Source organism: Arachis hypogaea, chromosome 18 (genome assembly GCF_003086295.3).
Source record: "Arachis hypogaea cultivar Tifrunner chromosome 18, arahy.Tifrunner.gnm2.J5K5, whole genome shotgun sequence".
NCBI lineage: Eukaryota > Viridiplantae > Streptophyta > Magnoliopsida > Fabales > Fabaceae > Arachis > Arachis hypogaea.
Window position 1 is genome coordinate 34,685,727 of NC_092053.1, and position 19,599 is coordinate 34,705,325.

Below are 19,599 nucleotides of genomic sequence, written 5' to 3' on the forward strand. Positions count from 1 at the left end.
ATTAGTTCATATGCCTACCAGGTTCCGCCAAACGCCACCTTTCTTTCGTTCATAATTATTTGCATATTTTTTTCAGTTATGTTTAAATTTAGGATAGTTAGAGATGTATGTTGTAGTGGATTCTAGGTGGTTAGGTAGCTAGGATGTGGTTAGTGGATTTAGGCCTGATTAATTGCGTTGTTCTTGCTACTTGTTTTATAATTTTCACAATTCTGCTGTTGCTGTGATCTAAGTATTGTTCATATGATGTTCTTACTGTTCATGCTGCTATTGCGACTGCTCTTTCATGTTCATATTATTTATATCTATTTGCAGTTTATTTTACTTTATATGAACTATTCTGCTTGCTATTTATTTTCCGGGAACATCCAATTTTAGCTGGAATGCTGCCCAATTTTTTGTAAATCGTTTTAATTCTCATTCATGTATTGGTTTTGGCACTTTCAATTTTGCTTTCCTTAGCTTTCACCAAACCAATTCATGAATGCACGGGCCAGCATTCTTATTCCTTTTGTTTTCCCGGTTAATAAATCACATTATTGATGATTTGATTTCAAATTTTCGTTACTGGTATATCAATATGAATCATCAACAACTTGATTTCCTTGCTTGAATATGAGTTGTCTGTTGCTTCAAATTGTGAAATTCTTGTTACTTAGAAACCAATCATCATGCCACTTACTCTGACTTTCTTTTTACTAACTTACTGATTTTTGCTTCCTAACCTCTTTTTCAATTTAAAACCACTTTTAACTTTCTAACAACCCCCTCTGATTTTTGACTAACTCCTTACTTTTACTTTTTAACTCAAGGCATGATTATGCTTTTTCCTAATTAACATGAATTCTATTTATATTACATTTTGGATTGAACTTTCTCATATCAGCTTTTTAAACTCCAAAACACTCCAAAATGCATCATTATTCAACTCATTTCATTATTCTACTGCTCCTTTGCCACTTTGTGCTTATCCTGTTAATTGCCTACTTGTTTTTCTACTTTTATTATATCCTAGATTTATGTTTTTCAGGATGTCTGACCCTCAAAGAAAGGGAAAAGGAAAGGCAACAACTGGCAAATGGAAAAGAGGTGAATCCTCTATGTCCCTCCTAGAGCTTATGCATGATGACTCCTGGCGAGAAAAGCATTTTACCCCGCAGGAGAAGGCTGACCAGCTCCTCCCTGCCAATGATCCAATTAAGTTTGCAAACCGATACTGTGAGCTGAAGTATCCAGTGTTTGCTACCTCCAGAAATCTGTACCTGGAGAGAACTTTGAAAATTCCAGAAGAACTACAGCAGTACACCTCCGATCAGATCAAACAAAGAGGCTGGTTCTTCTTGGAGAGAAATTTGACTGAGGTCAATGCTTCCTAGGTAAGAGAGTTTTACTGCAATTATTTCAAGACTTCCCTGGATGTAGTGCACCTCAGAGGGACACAGATACTGGTCACTGAAGAGGCCATTGAGGATATTCTGCGCCTTCAGCCTAAGTCAGATCAGCCTGACGGTTACCAAAAGGCTAAAGAGGACATTCGCTTTCTGAGATTTGACTGGGATGCTATCAAGGAGAGGATAGCCCTTGACCCTACTATCCCATGGGTCATGGGTAAGAACACCACCATGCCTAAAGGAATCAAGCGGATATACTTGAATGATGAGGCTCGGCTCTGGCACCAGATCCTGAGTAACTTTATTATGCCGAGCACTCATGAGACGGAGCTGCCTGCTGCTATGATCACCTTTCTCTGGTGTGTGATGGAGGGTAATGACCTGTATCTGCCACGTTTCATCTGGCACTATATGGCCAGGGTCCATGTCAGAGGTACCCTCCCTTTCCCTTACCTGGTCACCCAGCTAGGCCGTCGAGCTGACGTGCCTTGGGAGGATGCTGATGAGAAGCCACCTGCTGTGGACTGCAAGAAGATCATTCCTCACAGTAGGAACTTTCTGGCTTTAGGCTACAGACCTTCATTCCTTACTGCTGCTGATGAGACAGCCACACCTTCAGCTGCCCCCTCTTCTTCCACTGCTGCACCTGCCCCACCCACTGCACCTCCAGCTGCTCCTGAGCCTATTTACCATTTGGTGCATCGACTCTTCACCCGCTTGGATCGTATGGAGCGTCGCAACAAGCGACGCTATGAGCACGTCAAGTTGATGATCCGTTCCGACGGCGACATTCCCTCCGAGCCTGACACCCCTTCTGATACATCTGAGGTGGAGGAGGATGCTCACGAGGAGGAAACCCCCACCCAGGCTGCACAGGCAGGACTGGAGCAGGCTGCGCCACAGCAGGGGGAGCCACACCAGATACAGGCCGCAGATCCAGAGATTCCTATCTAGTCAGAGCCTCCTCTACAACAGACAGATCCTCCCACGCTCATCCAGTCTGTAGATCCTCAGACCACTACCGAGACTCCAGCAGCCCATCCTTCCAGTGATGACACTCCTTCACACCCAGCTTGAGTGAGCATCGAGGACGATGCTTTATTTTAAGTGTGGGGAGGTCGCCATCTCTGGCGTATTTTTTGGTGAACCACTATAGACTCTTTTATTTTATTTTGGTTATTTTTCTGTATTTTTATCTTTATTTTTATCTTTCAGTACTTATACATTGTTCTTTTCATGTGTTTTTACTCTATTTTTTGCATTTTGCACTTTAGTTCATATTTTAGCCATTTAGTTTAGTTTGCAATTCTAAACTTATTAGTTATAGAAAATGTGGATTAATTAGTATAGTTTACCCTTTAGCATGTGATAGTTGGTTTAAATTGAAAATAAAAAGGAAGTAAACTAGAGACTTTAACAGAATAAAAACAATCCACACACCTTGTATATAAAACATAACATGTTAGTTAGTTAACAACATTTCATCAAGGAGGAACACTAAAACTTTAAAGCCACCCAAGAAATTTTACATTGAGAATAATGGGAACTCTTAAATTTTACTTGCATGACATGTATAACTGATATATGAATTTTGAGCTAGAGAACACACAGCCTGTGAGTTTTGAGCTTAATTGTATGGTTACATTCAAACCATGAATTTTATTCCTGTGTGTTTTGTCCTTCTTTTTTATTCTGATGTTCTTTGCTTTGTTTTAATCTATATGTCCAATTATAGAGTATAGATACATACTAAGAGATGATTGAGGCCATTACTTGTTTAGCTCACTTATCCCAAATAAGCCTACCTTTTACATCACCCTTGTTAGCCCCCTTGAGCTTTTAAACCCCTCTTGTTATATAAACCACATTACTAGCCTTAAGTAGAAAAACAAAATAAAAATCCCAAGTTGAATCCTTGGTTAGCTTAAGATAGAAATTGTGTATTGTTTAAGTGTGGGAAACTTTATGGGAACATGGATGATAGAAACAAGTAGGAAAGTTAAAAAGAATAAAGATATTTCAAAATAAAAGTTTGGGAAAGCATGCTCATGTGAAATCAAAAAAATTGAATTACCATGTGCATTAAAAAAAAAGTTTATTTTCAGTATTTAATTAAGGGGATACAAAAATTCTCCAATTGCAAAATAAAAAGAATCAATGCACATGGGATAAAAAGTTAATGCATGAGCTTGCAATACAAAGTGAGAAAAATCTGGGCAAATAGGTTAAGAAGCTTTGAATTACAAAATATGTATGTTAAAGTGAGATCTTAGATTAATCAAGGATTTACTTATTAGCTCACTTAGCCTTATACATATACCCTAACCTTTACCTTGGCCCCATTACAACCTTGAAAAAGACCTCATGATTTTTTGTATGTTTGTATTCTATAATTGTTGATTGGTTAGATGAAGAACAAGGCTATAGAAAGTAAGGACAAAAAGAAGAATAGAGTGATTAACCCAATAAATACTGAGTGACTAGAGAGTAAACACAAAATCCAGTGAGAGTTCAATAGCTCATTGATGAGCGGATAATTTATACGCTTTTTTGCATTATTTTTACATAGTTTTTAGTATGATTTAGTTAGTTTTTAATATATTTTTATTAGTTTTTAAATAAAAATCACATTTCTGGACTTTACTATGAGTTTGTGTGTTTTTCTGTGATTTCAGGTAATTTCTGGCTGAAATTGAGGGACTTGAGCAAAAATCAGATTCAGAGGTTGAGGAAGGACTGCAGATGCTGTTGGATTCTGACCTCTATGTACTCAAAGTGAATTTTTTAGAGCTACAGAACTCCAAATGGCGCGCCCTCAATTGCGTTGGAAAGTAGACATCTAGGGCTTTCCAGCAATATATAATAGTCCATACTTTGCCCAAGTTTAGACGATGCAAACTGGCGTTCAATGCCGGCTTTCTGCCCTATTCTGGAGTTAAACGCCAGAAACAGGTTGCAAAGTGGAGTTAAACGCCAGAAACAGGTTACAAACTGGCGTTCAATTCCAAGAGAAGCCTCTACACGTGTAAAGCTCAATGCTCAGCCCAAGCACACACCAAGTGGGCCCCAGAAGTGGATTTCTACATCATTTACTCATTTCTGTAAATCCTAGTAACTAGTTTAGTATAAATAGAACTTTTTACTATTGTATTTACAATCTTTGGATGTTTAGTTCTGAGATCATGGAGGCTGGCCATTCGGCCATGCCTAGACTTTGTTCTTATGTATTTTCAACGGTAGAGTTTCTACACACCATAGATTAAGGTGTGGAGCTCTACTGTTCCTCACAGATTAATGCAAAGTACTATTGTTTTTCAATTCAAGCTTATTCCTATTCTAAGATATCCATTCGCACACAAGAACATGATGAATGTGATGATTATGTGACGCTCATCATCATTCTCACTTATGAACGCGTGCCTGACAAACACTTCCGTTCTACATGCAAACAAGCTAGAATGAGTATCTCTTAGATATCTAATACAGGGGACCGAGTCCGAGATATTAGAATCTTCGTGGTATAAGTTAGAACCCATGGACGGCCATTCTTGAGATCCGGAAAGTCTAAACCTTGTCTGTGGTATTTCGAGTAGGATCTGGGAAGGGATGGCTGTGACGAGCTTCAAACTCGCGAGTGCTGGGCGTAATGACAGACGCAAAAGGATAGTAAATCCTATTCTAGTATGATCGAGAACCGACAGATGATTAGCCATGCAGTGACAGCGCATTGGAGCATTTTCACAGAGAGGACGGGATGTAGCCATTGACAACGGTGATGCCCAACATACAGCTTGCCATGGAAATGAGTAGGAATGATTGGATGAAGACAGCAAGAAAGCAGAGGTTCAGGAGGAACGAAAGTATCTCTATACGCTTATCTGAAATTCTCACCAATGAATTACATAAGTATCTCTATCCTAGTTTATATTTTAATTATGTTTTAATTATCAATTCTCTATAACCATTTGAATCTGCCTGACTGAGATTTACAAGGTGACCATAGCTTGCTTCAAGCCGACAATCTCCGTGGGATCAACCCTTACTCACGTAAGGTTTATTACTTGGACGACCCAGTGCACTTGCTAGTTAGTTGTGCGAAGTTGTGACAAAGTGTGATTCACGTTTGAGAGCACCAAGTCTTTGGCGCCATTGTTGATGATCGCAATTTCGTGCACCAAGTTTTTGGCGCCGTTGCCGGGGATTGTTCGAGTTTGGACAACTGACGGTTCATCTTGTTGCTCAAATTAGGTAATTTTATTTTATTTTGAAGCTTTTTATTTCTTATTTTCGAAAATAATACAAAAAAAAATTTCTTTTTCGTTTTTCCCAAAATAATTTTCGAAAAAACCAAAAAAAAGTTTAACAAAATCATAAAATCAAAAATAATTTGATGTTTCTTGTTTGAGTCTAGTGAATTGTATGTTGGGTGTCAATTGCATGCTTTTAACTTTTCTTAAATTTTTGAAGAACACATGCATTGAGTTTCTTTCTTGTTCTTCATGATCTTCAAGTTGTTCTTAACAAGTCTTCTTGTTTGATCTTCATATTTTTATGTTTTGTGTCTTTTCTTGTTTTTCATATGCATTCTCAATTTGTTAGTGTCTCAACATTAAAAATTTTTAAGTTTGGTGTCTTGCATGTTTTTCTTTTCTTAAAAATTTTCAAAAATAAGTTATTGGTGTTCATCTTGACATTCAAAGTGTTCTTGGTGTTCATCTTGACATTCATAGTGTTCTTGCTTGCATTATTTGTTTTGATCCAAGATTTTCATGCATTGAGTCTTTTTGATGTTTTTCTCTTTCATCATTAAAAATTCAAAAAAAATAAAAAAAATATCTTTCCCTTTTTTCACTCATAAAATTCGAAAATTTGAGTTGACTTTTTCAAAAATTTTTAAAATCTATTTGTTTCTTATGAGTCAAATCAAATTTTTAATTTTAAAAAAATTCTATCTTTTTCAAATCTTTTTCAAAAATCAAATCTTTTTCAATTTTCTTCTTAATATTTTCGAAAATTTAAAAATCTATTTTCAAAATCTTTCTCTTATTTCGATTTCATATTTTCAAAATTAATGCTAACAATTAATGTGATTGATTCAAAAATTTTAAGTTGTTACTTGCCTATTAAGAAAGGTTCATTCTTTAAATTTTAAAATACTATCTTTTTGTTTCTTGTTAGTCAAGCAATCAACTTTAATTTTCAAAATCAAATCTTTTTAAATTTCTCTTTCAAATCTTTTTCAAAATAAATGTCAATCACATCTTTTTCAAAATCAATTTCAAAATCTTTTCTAACTTCTTATCTTTTCAAAAATTGATTTTCAAATCTTTTTCAATTAACTACTTGACTTTTTGTTTGATTTTAAAAGTTCACTATTTCAATCATATCTTTTTCAAAACTACCTAACTAACTCTCTCTTTCTAATTTTTGAAATTCCTCCCCTCTTTTTCAAAATTTCCTTTTAATTAACTATTTGTTTTAAATTCTAATTTGATTCAATTTTATTTTTCTTTTTAAATTTTCGAATTCTAATTAATATTTAAAATAAAATCAAAAATATTTTTATTTTATGTTAATTAATTTTCAAGTTTTTCTCTTCTCCTTCTTCTATTCTCCTCTTCTTCTACTCACATAAAGGAATCTCTATACTGTGACATAGAGCATTCCTTTTCTTTTCTGTTTTCTTCTTTTTCATATGAGCAGGAATAAGGATAAGAACATTCTTGTTGAAGCTGATCCGAAACTTGAAAGGACTCTGAAGAGGAAGCTAAGGGAAGCTAAAGCACAACTCTCTGGAGAAAATCTGACAAAAATTTTCGAAAAAGAAGGAGACATGGCCGAAAATAATAACAATGCAAGGAAGATACTTGGTAACTTTACTGCACCAAATTCCAACTTACATGGAAGAAGCATCTCAATCCCTGCCATTGGAGCAAACAATTTTGAGCTAAAGCCTCAATTAGTTTCTCTGATGCAACAGAACTATAAGTTTCATGGACTTCCATCAGAAGATCATTTTCAGTTCTTAACTGAATTCTTGCAGATCTGTGACACTGTTAAGACCAATGAGGTTGATCCCGAGGTCTACAGGCTTATGCTTTTCCCGTTTGCTGTAAGAGACAGAGCTAGAATATGGTTGGATTCTCAACCTAAAGATAGCTTGAACTCTTGGGATAAGCTGGTCACGGCTTTCTTAGCCAAGTTCTTTCCTCCTCAAAAGCTTAGTAAGCTTAGAGTGGATGTTTAAACCTTTAAACAGAAAGAAGGTGAATCCCTCTATGAAGCTTGGGAGAGATACAAGGAACTGACCAAAAAGTGTCCTTCTGACATGCTTTCAGAATGGACCATCCTGGATATATTCTGTGATGGTCTGTCTGAACTATCAAAGATGTCACGGGACTATTCTACAGGTGGATCCATTCACCTAAAGAAAACGCCTGCAGAAGCTCAAGAACTCATTGACATGGTTGCAAATAACCAGTTCATGTACACTTCTGAAAGGAATCCTGTGAGTAATGGGATGCTTATGAGGAAAGGAGTTCTTGAAATTGATACTCTGAATGCCATATTGGCTTAGAATAAAATATTGACTCAGCAAGTCAATATGATCTCTCAGAGTCTGAATGGATTGAAGGAATCATCCAACAGTACTAAAGAGGCATCTTCTAAAGAAGAAGCTTATGATCCTGAGAACCCTACAATAGCAGAGGTAAATTACATGGGTGAACCCTATGGAAACACCTATAATCCCTCATGGAGAAATCATCCAAATTTCTCATGGAAGGATCAACAAAAGCCTCAACAAGGCTTTAATAATGGTGGGAGAAACAGATTTAGCAATAGCAAACCTTTTCCATCATCCACTCAACAACAGACAGAGAATTCTAAGCAGAATCCATCTAGCTTAGAAAATATAGTCTCTGATCTATCTAAGGCCACTATGAGTTTTATGAATGAAACAAGGTCTTCCATTAGAAATTTGGAGGCACAAGTGGGCCAGCTGAGTAAAAGGGTCATTGAAACTCCTCCTAGTACTCTCCCAAGCAATACAGAAGAAAATCCAAAGAGAGAGTGCAAGGCCATTGATTTGACCATCATGGCCGAACCTACAAGGGAGGAGGAGGACATGAATCCTAGTGAGGAAGACCTCCTGGGACGTTCAATGACCAATAAGGAGTTTCCCTTTGAGGAACCAAAGGAATCTGAGGCTCATCTAGAGACCATAGAGATTCCATTGAACCTCCTTCTGCCCTTCATGAACTCTGATGAGTATTCTTCTTCTGAAGAGGATGAAGACATTACTGAAGAGCAAGTTGCTAAGTACCTTGGTGCAATCATGAAGCTGAATGCCAGACTATTTGGTAATGAGACTTGGGAAGATGAACCTCCCTTGCTCACCAATGAACTAAATGCATTGGATAGGCAGAAATTACCTCAAAAGAAACAGGATCCTGGCAAATTCTTAATACCCTGTACCATAGGCACCATGACCTTTGAGAAGGCTCTGTGTGACCTGGGGTCAGGAATAAACTTAATGCCACTCTCTGTAATGGAGAAACTTAGGATCTTTGAGGTGCAAGCTGCCAGAATCTCATTAGAGATGGCAGACAACTCAAGAAAACAGGCTTATGGACAAGTAGAGGACGTGTTAGTAAAGGTTGAAGGCCTTTACATCCCTGCTGATTTCATAATCCTAGACACTAGGAAGGAAGAGGATGAATCCATCATCCTTGGAAAACCCTTCCTAGCCACAACAAGAGCTGTGATTGATGTGGACAGAGGAGAGTTGGTCCTTCAACTGAATAGGGACTACCTTGTGTTTAAGACTCAAGGTTCTCCTTCTGTATCCATGGAGAGGAAGCATGAAAAGCTTCTCTCACTGCAGAGTCAACCAAAGCCCCCACAGTCAAACTCTAAGTTTGGTGTTGGGAGGCCACAATCAAACTCTAAGTTTGGTGTTGAACCCCCACATTCAAACTCTAAGTTTGGTGTTGGGAGGTTCCAACCTTGCTTTGATTATCTGTGAGGCTCCATGAGAGCTCACTGTCAAGCTATTGACATTAAAGAAGCGCTTGTTGGGAGGCAACCCAATGTTATTTAATCATATCTATTTTATTTTCTTTTTGTTATTTCGTATTTTATTAGGTTGATGATCATGTGGAGTCACAAAAACTACTGAAAAATCAAAAACAGAATGAAAAACAGCATACCCTGGAGGAGGAGCATTCTGGCATTTAAACGCCAGAAACAAGTATCTGTCTGGCGTTTAACGCCAGAAACAAGCATCTACCTGGCGTTAAACGCCAGAAACAGGCTACATTTGGGCGTTTAACGCCAGAAACAAGCAACAGTCTGGCGTTAAACGCCAGGATTGCACAGCAAGGGCGTTTTACACGCCTAATTGGAGCAGGGATGTTAAGACCTTGGCCCCACTGGATCTGTGGACCCCACAGGATCTGTGGACCCCACAAGATCCCCACCACTTCTTCTCTCCTCTTCACACCTTTCCACAATATTCTTCCCCAAAATAACCTCCAATAATCACCTCCAATTCCCCTCCAAAACCATCATACACCCACCTACACCCACCCACTCAAATTCAAACCATCACTCCTTCCTTTTCACACATCATAACCACCTTAAACCCCCAGTGCCCGAACCATTCACACACCTCCATCTCCTTTATTTTCTTCTTCTTCTACTACTTCCTTTCTTCTTTTGCTCGGGGACGATCAAAACCTTTTAAGTTTGGTGTGGTAAAAGTATTGCTTTTTGTTTTTCCATAACCATTTATGGCACCTAAGGCCAGAGAAACCTCTAGAAAGAGGAAAGGGAAGACAAAAGCTTCCACCTCTGAGTCATGGGAGATGGAGAGATTCATCTCAAGGGTCCATAGCTCAGTGGTAAAGCATTTGACTGCTCAACAAGAGCATGAGGAAATTCCTCACCATGAAATTCCTGAGATACCTCAGGGAATGCATTTTCCTCCACACAACTATTGGGAGCAACTAAGGATAGGAGCACCAAAATCACTAGGGATGGAACAACAAAGACAAGGAAGAGACATAGAGGAGCTCAAAAGCACCATTGGTTCTTCAAGAAGAGGAAGACGTCACCCTCACTAAGGTGGACCCGTTCCTTAATCTCCTTGTTCTTATTTTTCTGTTTTTCGTTTACTATGCTTTATGTTTTATTTATGTTTATGTCTTTACTATATGATCATTAGTATTTAAGTGTCTATGCCTTAAAGTTATGAATGTCTTATGAATCCATCACCTCTCTTAAATGAAAACTGTTTTAATTACAAATGAACAAGAAGTACATGGTTTCGAATTCATCCTTGAAACTAGTTTAATTATTTTGATGTGGTGACAATACTTTTTGTTTTCTAAATGAATGCTTGAACAGTGCATATGTCTTTTGAAATTGTGGTTTATGAATGTTAAATATGTTGTCTCTTGAAAGAATGATGAAAAATGAGAAATGTTATTTGATAATCTGAAAAATCATAAAATTGATTCTTGAAGCAAGAAAAAGCAGTGAATACAAAAGCTTGTAGAAAAAAAAAAGAGAAAAGAAAAATAGCAAAAAAAAAAAGAGAAAAAGAAAAAGAAAAAGCAAGCAGAAAAAGCCAAAAGCTCTTTAAACCAAAAGGCAAGAGCAAAAAGCCAATAGCCCTTAAAACCAAAAGGCAAGGGTAAATAAAAAGGATCCAAGGCTTTGAGCATCAGTGGATAGGAGGGCCTAAAGGAATAAAATCCTGGCCTATGCGGCTAAACCAAGCTGTCCCTAACCATGTGCTTGTGGCGTGAAGGTGTCAAGTGAAAACTTGAGACTGAGCGGTTAAAGTCAAGGTCCAAAGTAAAGAAAAGAGTGTGCTTAAGAACCCTGGACACCTCTAATTGGGGACTCTAGCAAAGCTGAGTCACAATCTGAAAAGGTTCACCCAGTTATGTGTCTGTGGCATTTATGTATTCGGTGGTAATACTGAAAAACAAAGGGCTTAGGGCCACGGCCAAGACTCATAAAGTAGCTGTGTTCAAGAATCAACATACTGAACTAGGAGAATCAATAACACTATCTGAACTCTGAGTTCCTATAGATGCCAATCATTCTGAACTTCAATGGATAAAGTGAGATGCCAAAACTATTCAAGAGGCAAAAAGCTACAAGTCCCGCTCATCTGATTGGAGCTAAGTTTCATTGATATTTTAGAATTTATAGTATATTCTCTTCTTTTTATCCTATTTGATTTTCACTTGCTTGGGGACAAGCAACAATTTAAGTTTGGTGTTGTGATGAGCGGATAATTTATACGCTTTTTGGCATTGTTTTTACATAGTTTTTAGTATGATTTAGTTAGTTTTTAATATATTTTTATTAGTTTTTAAATAAAAATCACATTTCTGAACTTTACTATGAATTTATGTGTTTTTCTGTGATTTCAGGTAATTTCTGGCTGAAATTGAGGGACTTGAGCAAAAATCAGATTCAGAGGTTGAGGAAGGACTGCAGATGCTGTTGGATTCTGACCTCCCTACACTCAAAGTGGATTCTCTAGAGCTACAGAACTCCAAATGGCACGTTCTCAATTTCGTTGGAAAGTAGACATCCAGGACTTTCCAGAAATATATAATAGTCCATACTTTGCGCGAGTTTAGACGACACAAACTGGCGTTCAACACCAGCTTCCTGCCCTATTCTGGAGTTAAACGCCAGAAACAGGTTGCAAAGTGGAGTTAAACGCCAGAAACAGGTTACAAACTGGCGTTCAACTCCAAGAGAAGCCTCTACATGTGTAAAGCTCAATGCTCAGCTCAAGCACACACCAAGTGGGCCCCAGAAGTGGATTTCTGCATCATTTACTCATTTCTGTAAACCCTAGTAACTAGTTTAGTATAAATAGAACTTTTTACTATTGTATTTACAATCTTTGGACGTTTAGTTCTGAGATCATGGAGGCTGGCCATTCGGCCATACCTAGACTTTGTTCTTATGTATTTTCAATGGTAGAGTTTCTACACACCATAGATTAAGGTGTGGAGCTCTGCTGTTCCTCACAGATTAATGCAAAGTACTATTGTTTTTCTATTCAATTCAAGCTTATTCCTATTCTAAGATATCCATTCGCACACAAGAAAATGATGAATGTGATGATTATGTGACGCTCATCATCATTCTCACTTATGAACGCGTGCCTGACAAACACTTCCGTTCTACATGCAAACAAGCTAGAATGAGTATCTCTTAGATATCTAATACAGGGGACCGAGTTCGAGATATTAGAATCTTCGTGGTATAAGTTAGAACCCATAGACGGCCATTCTTGAGATCTGGAAAGTCTAAACCTTGTCTGTGGTATTCCGAGTAGGATCTGGGAAGGGATGGCTATGACGAGCTTCAAACTCGCGAGTGCTGGGCATAGTGACAGACGCAAAAGGATAGTAAATCCTATTCCAGTATGATCGAGAACCGACAGATGATTAGCCATGCAGTGACAGTGCATTGGACCATTTTTACAGAGAGGACGGGATGTAGCCATTGACAACGGTGATGCCCAACATACAGCTTGCCATGGAAAGGAGTAGGAATGATTGGACGAAGACAGCAGGAAAGCAGAGGTTCAGGAGGAACGAAAGCATCTCTATACGCTTATCTGAAATTCTCACCAATGAATTACATAAGTATCTCTATCCTAGTTTATAGTTTAATTATGTTTTAATTATCAATTCTCTATAACCATTTTGAATCCTCCTGACTGAGATTTACAAGGTGACCATAGCTTGCTTCAAGCCGACAATCTCCGTGGGATCGACCCTTACTCACGTAAGGTTTATTACTTGGATGACCCAGTGCACTTGCTGGTTAGTTGTGCAAAGTTGTGACAAAGTGTGATTCACCTTTGAGAGCACCAAGTCTTTGGCGCCATTGTTGATGATCACAATTTTGCATACCACTCATCACCATATATCTCTGCTTAAATTGTTAATTGTCTTGCAAGTTTGAAAAATATTTTTACCCATCTCAATTGTTAAAGTGCTTTAACATTATCCAGGGTTTGGCTACGCATATATAATTCCTTGAGAATGTGAATTAATTTAACTACATGTAAGTTTTATATACAAGTTAATAAAAATCAGAATTGCATGACTCATTTAGGTAGTTGCATTTAGGATAGATTGCATTGCATGAGATTCCACCACTTTAACCTTACCTTACTCTTTATCTTGGACTTATCATGAGGACATGCTATTGTTTAAGTGTGAGGAGGTTGATAAACCCATATTTTATGATATATATTGTGCTCATATCAAGAGATTTATTCAATCCTTCACCCACTTATTCATGTAAATTGCATGGTTTTACTTTTCCTTCCTTATTATGTGATATATGTGAAATACATGTTTCCTATGCTTTAAAATTATTTATTTTAATTACCCTTTATTACCATTCGATGCCGTGATTTGTGTGTTAAGTAGTTTCAGATATTCTAAAGCCAGTAATGACTTAAAGGGTGGAAAGGAAACATACAAAAATGGAAGGAAAGCACAAAATGGAGTTTTTGAAGAAACTGGTAGCGACGCAAACGCGTGGACGACGCGGCCGCATGCCCAGCGCGGAAAGGCAGCGACGCGAACGCGTGACTAACGCGGACGCGTGCCATGAGCAGAACACAGACGACATGGACGCATGAGTGAAGCGAACGCGTGACAAGAAAAACTCCAGGTGACGCGACCGCGTGACCCACGCGGACGCATGACAGACGCCACGCACCTGAAATTACAGAAAACGCTCCCAGCAATTTCTGAAGCCCTTTTTGGCCCAGATCCAAGTTCAGAAGGTATAGATTAGAGGTTATGAAGTGGGGGAATGCATCCATATAGGGAGATTGGCAATTATTCATTTTTGGATAGTTTTAGATGTAATTTTTAGAGGGAGAGGTTCTCTCCTCTCTCTTAGGTTTTAGGATTAGGATTTCTCTTAATTTTAGGATTACTTCTCTTCAAGTGCAGGTTCAATGTTTCTCTTATTTATTTTCTACTTTTATTATATACCTTTAATCATTATTTATCTTTTCAATTTGGCTTATGCTACATTCATGTTATGATTTTCTTAATTAATATTACTTGAGGTATTTCAGTTTATGATTGTTTTATTCTATTTATGAATGCTCTTAATTTAATTTAGATATTTTCTTCCTTTTGGCTTTGGTTAAGTAATTGGTAACACTTGAGTTGTCAAACTCAGCAGTGGTTGAAATTGGCAGATTCCTAATTAATCTAGATCGCTCTAAAGCTAGTCGTCCCACAGGGATTGACTAGAACTTGAGGATCAATCTAATTAGTCCACTTGACTTAACTAAGTGGGATTAAAATCCAATTCTCATCACACCTGATAAGGATAACTAGGATAGAAATTCCAAACTCTCATACCTTGCCAAGAGTTTATTTTACAGTTATTTATTTATTTTGCTTGTCAATTAAATTGCTTGTTCCTTACTTTCAAACCCCAATTTACAAAACTCATAACCAATAATAAGAACATACTTCCCTGCAGTTCCTTGAGAAGATGACCCGAGGTTTAAATGCTTCGGTTATCGATTTATTTAGGGGTTTGTTACTTGTGACAACCAAAACGTTTGTAAGAAAGGACTTTTGTTCGTTTAGAATCTATACTTGCAACGAAAATTTATTCTGAATTCTAGATCACGCAAAAGTTCTCTCTTCAAGTTTCTACACACCATAGATTAAGGTGTGGAGCTCTGCTGTTTCTCATGAATTAATGCAAAGTACTATTGTTTTTCTATTCAACTCAAGCCTATTTCTTCTCTAAGATATTCATTCGCACACAAGAACATGAGGAATGTGATGATTATGTGACGCTCATCACCATTCTCACTTATGAATGCGTGCCTGACAACCACTTCCGCTCTACATGAAAACAAGCTTGAATGCGTATCTCTTAGCCTCCATTCCGAAGGATCGGAGTCTTCGTGGTATAAGCTAGAATTATTGGCAGCCATTCCTGAGATTCGGAAAGTCTAAACCTTGTCTGTGGTATTCCGAGTAGGATCTGGGAAGGGATGACTGTGACGAGCTTCAAACTCACGAGTTTTGGGCGTAGTGACAGATGCAAAAGGATCAATGGATCCTATTCCAACATGATCGAGAACCGACAAATGATTAGCCGTGCGATGATAGCGCATTTGGACCATTTTCACAAAGAGGACGGGATGTAGCCATTGACAACGGTGATGCCCAACATACAACTTGCCATGGAAAGGAGTAGGAATGATTGGATGAAGACAGTAGGAAAGCAGAGGTTCAGAAGGAACAAAAGCATCTCCATACACTTATCTGAAATTCTCACCAATGAATTACATAAGTATCTCTATCTTTATTTTACGTTTTATTTATCTTTTAACTATTAAAACTCTATAACCATTTGAATCTGCCTGACTGAGATTTACAAGGTGACCATAGCTTGCTTCAAGCCGACAATCTCCGTGGGATCGACCCTTACTCACGTAAAGTTTATTACTTGGATGACCCAGTGCACTTGCTGGTTAGTTGTGCGAAGTTGTGAAAAAGAATTAAGATTATGAACGTGCGCACCAAGTTTTTGGCGCCGTTACTAAGGAATGAACAATCACGATTTCGTACACCAACGCCGTCAGTGATGTGGCCAATTCTTATCATGCTGGACACAAAAATGATTAAATGACATGGCATAAAATTTGATTAGCTCCAATTTGATCGTTGTCCCCCTTTTATAACCTAAATTGCTTCCGTGATTTTTTCCTCTTCTTCTTCTTCTCATTTTTTTCTGGTTCTTCGTCTCCTTACTCCCTTCTGATTTTAGGATCATGATTGCAAGTGGAAGACAGAGTTTCATGCGGTCCAACACAAGGATTTTCAATCGAAGTAGAGTATTGAGTGTTCCACAGTGGTGTGGGTGTGGCTGCCGTCCTGTTCTTTGGTGGTCCACAATAGAGGCTAACTCTAACAAGCGATTCTTTAGGTGACTACAATGTTAATGGAAAGAGGTGGTGTGGTTTATTTGTCTGGACTGACATTGAAGAAGAAGACGTCGGTGGAAGGGTAATTTATACCAAGGATGGTGACCAAGTGAGGGTGAATTTGGCTTGGAGAATTAGAAAGTTAGAAGCTGAAGTTAGAACTCAAAAATTATACATGCATGTTATTGTTGGCTTGTTTTATGATTCTGCTGGTTTCATGTTGGTAGTTAAAGTTTGAGGATGAATTTGTTTTAATGTGTTTGGAGTTAATGTGTAGTAGAAGAAAGAAAAAGTGTCATTGCAAATGTTCAAGTTGTTAGTCATGTTATAAACATAAAGTAAATTTTTTCTGTCATCCAACAAAATTATTGAAAAAATATTACAAAAAAGAATCAAGGTGGAACAAATTGTCATATATATATATATATATATATATATATATATATATATATATATATATATATATATATATATATATATATATAATGAGTTTCAAGAAAACTAACAATGACTTTTAACAAGTTAAATCCTTGTCATATCAGTGGCAATTCTCTCACAAAAATAAAGACTAGTTTTAAATTCAAAATACACCCATAGCAAGGATAGAGAGTGTCATCATTCTTATATTGTATCCAAATAGATAAATAATCTACTGTCATAAACCTAAGCCACAAAATAAAAGTATCATTCACAAAAAGATTCATAGTATCATTCAAAACGGTCTACTGCCATCAATTACATCTTCATTTCTTTTTTTTTCGATGGCTTGAAGCCAGGCGTTGGGATAAATTTCAAGAAATTGGCCAGTCTGAAAGCTGTGGCTGAACTTGTTCCTTGTAATGGATACAAAGTGACCAATCCTGATGGTGGTGAGGACCTCCTTCTGGTCTGCAACTTGGATGGCCTCGTAAATGGACCCTATTTCCTTTAAATAGTACATAAATTTAGTATGAATGTGCACAATAATTTTAAATGTGGTCTGTTAAACTAAATGGACCTACCTTTTGAGACTGTTGTGCATTTGAGTAGTTTAGTTGAGAAAGTTTGATCTCAACTTTCTGGACATCAACTGCTACAGTAACATGATGAGCTTGAGCAAGTGCATCTAGAGGAGCTTGAGCAGGTGCATCTGGAGGAGTTTGAGCAGGAACATCAACAGCATCTACTGCAACAGAATTTGGATCAACAGTTGATCCTAGTGTTGCATTTTCTTGTGCATTGGATTTTGTCTTAGCAGCAGCAAGCGCAGCTGCAGCAACAAGAGCAGATGCAACATCAGCTGCTTCTTCTTTGAACAACTCCTCTTTGTGTGTCCCTTCTGTAGGTAGTATCTGCAAGTGAAGAGTTTAAGTTGTCTCTTTAGGACCCCAGTAATCTTAGATTTTTTGCTTCCTCCATTGCCCTCACTGCATCCTTTCTCCTTTTCTTTGTGAGTGGTCCAGTCTTTTTCTTGGTCTTTGGAGTTTGTGGCCTATTGTGCTCAGATTTCTCTCACAGGATTTGTCCAGGCAAAGAATTTATATAATGTGCATAAGTGTCTCTATATGAGTCCATGATGAGCCATTTATGACAAAAATCTTCAGGTATTTTATTCACCCTTGCAAGAGCTACACAAGCATGCACACAAGGCATTCCTAAAGAAAATAACAAACAATGCAAATGTATTATTAAAGTATTTAAATATTTGCAAAAAAGAGGATCTAAATGCTGGTTAATTACCTGTTAACATCCAAAACTGACATGTGCACAGCCGCTTGCCCAAATCCACTACCATGTCTGTTGGATGACCATGCACTTCAAACTTCTCATACTCATCATCTCTAGTTCAGATTGGCATTCCATTTTTAGACTCCTTTCTAATCTTGTCTAATCTACTTTGAACCACTGGTGGTAGCTTCCCTATATGGTTGGCAAGCTTAACTTTATTTTTAGCGATTGTTCTCATCACAAACGTTCTGACCTCCTCAAGTAGAGTGATGATTGGCTTGGGTCTTGCTTCTTTAATTCTTGCATTAAAGACCTCGCATGCATTATTGCAGATATTGTCAAGCTTTAGGCTATGAATAAATGCTAACTTTGTCCATGAGTCCCTAGGCCACTTGTTCAGGTAATTTCAAGCATCTTCATTAATTTTCTTAATCTTCTTCATGTTGTCAGAGAAATCTTGATATGTAGTTGATCTTGCGTATTCCCAGAATAATCCCCTTAATTTTAAATCTTTTTACTGCTTGTTAAAGTTTCTCCATAGGTGTCACACGCAGAATCTATGGTGGACATGAGGCATGACCTCGTGGACAACAGAAATCAGACTCTGCATGCGAACACAACAATTAAGTAACTTTTGTTGTGATACAAAATAGTCCTTGAGATACAATAAATGAACCCATAATGGTCCCTAACATTTATTTAATGAACCTGAAATGGTCCTCTACCTTTAAATCATTTCCTATCTTTGTTCCTATGTCAGACTACTCATAAAGAATCATGCAAAATATTCTATTAAAAAAGTACACAGCTTTTCAGACCAACATGTAACAAATAACTGAATAACATTATTAACTAGCAATTATTAACCTTAAATCCATTACTTATAATAAATAACAATAACCAATTCCATTTTAGACTAATAGAATGTACTATGAAAGGGCAAGGTATATCTTTTGCTTGTCACTCATAAAGCACCATTTGTTTTCTTTATAGTCTCCGAGGTCTTCATAGAGTAGCTCCAAAAATCACTTCCAATTCTCCGTATTCTCCATATCCACAATTGTCCAAGCTATAACATATATGTGATGATTTGCATCTTGACCCACTGCTGATAAAATCTGTCCTGCAATTTGTGTTTTACAGAATACCCTGTCTAATCCAATCAGTCGCCTACACCCTGCCTTAAACCCATTCTTGTAGCCACTAAGACAAACATACATCTTTTGAAAAATCACCTCTCTATCTGGTTGTGAGATGGTGCCAATTCTCACTGTTGATCCCGGATTACACTTTAGGAGTGTTTTACCGTAGTTCCTCACCATTGTATATTGGACCTTCTCATCTCTGCTCTAGCATCTGTCAAGGTTCTAGAAATCGAATTTCTATTTAACACCGGGTCATACTTAGGCTTGAAGTACACAGCTGCCTCACATTGTCTAAAGTTAGGATACTTCCTAACCTTCTTCACTAACTTGCTAGTCA

General features: G+C 37.5%; 1 non-coding gene across 1 annotated transcript; it reads right to left on the minus strand.

Moving 5' to 3' along the window:
• Positions 1-7,617: 7,617 nt before the first annotated feature.
• Positions 7,618-7,725, minus strand: LOC112774881 (small nucleolar RNA R71). Its single transcript, XR_003189337.1, has one exon. It is a non-coding gene; the product is annotated as a small nucleolar RNA R71 (small nucleolar RNA).
• Positions 7,726-19,599: the final 11,874 nt, after the last annotated feature.